Raw genomic sequence first — 1,114 nt, forward strand, 5'->3', positions numbered from 1 at the left:
AGTCTATTTGATGGCTAATAGACCTTCTTGGTGGAAGTGTTGTAGGTGCTCCATCACTCACTATATCTTTATACTCTTACAACATTTGTTTTACCTCCTTAGGTACCTCTGTCTACAAATTATCTTCCTCCTCCTTTGGCTTCACAAAAATGGCACATCCCATTGTCTCCTCTTCATGTAGGAGGTGTAAGAACTCTTTACCAGTATTAAGTAAAACACTAGGTGTTCTTGAGGTTCCCTCATCATTCTCTATCAGAGACTGAATCTTAAAGGTTTTGGTATCCTTCTTGAAGGAAATGGAGTTCTCCTCTCCATCATAGATCATCTTCCTATCAAATTGCCAGGGTCTACCTAGCAGCAGATGACAAGCATCCATGGGTAATACATCACAAAGGATCTTATCCTTGTACCCTCCAATAGAAAACTCCACCCAAGTCTGTTCATTGACAAGCACACTCTGCTCTTGATTCAACCATGTCACCTTGTAAGGGCTAGTGTGGGGTACCTTTGTGAGTTTCAACTTCTTGGCTGCCTCATCTAATATGATGTTATTAGTTGAACCTGAATCAACTATCACCTTGCAAACTTTATCAAAGATTTTGCATCTCACCCTAAACAATGCTCTCCTATGCTTAGGTTCATCCTTAACCGGTTGTCTTATCAAGACTCTATTGAACATCAGATTCTCCCCAATCTCTAATTCAATATGGTTTACCTCAGGTGTTTTGTTGCTTGATGTGTCTTCATGAGCATAAGCAACCCTCTTTCCACTATTTGATGAGGTAGGCTTGTCAGGGCATCTATAGGCCGGGTGTCCCAATTGACCATAGTTGTAGCATTTCATGGTTGCAAAGTAGGAGTTACCCCTGCCAGTACCTCTACCCCTACTTGGACCCCCTTGTGCACCTCTTCCTCTAGAATGGCCTCCTCTGAGATTGGTTTCACTTCTATGTTTAGTCAACTTGGACTCTCCTTGATTCCTTTGCTCATTTGCCTTGCTTTGGTAACCACCTCGGTGATTCATTTGGTCTCTACCTCTACCTCTACCCTTGTTGTTAGAGTCTCCCTTCCTTTTGTTACTCTCTTCCACCTTGACAGCAAGCTGATGAAATTT

The sequence above is a fragment of the Cryptomeria japonica genome, chromosome 7, assembly GCF_030272615.1.
Source record: "Cryptomeria japonica chromosome 7, Sugi_1.0, whole genome shotgun sequence".
Lineage (NCBI taxonomy): Eukaryota > Viridiplantae > Streptophyta > Pinopsida > Cupressales > Cupressaceae > Cryptomeria > Cryptomeria japonica.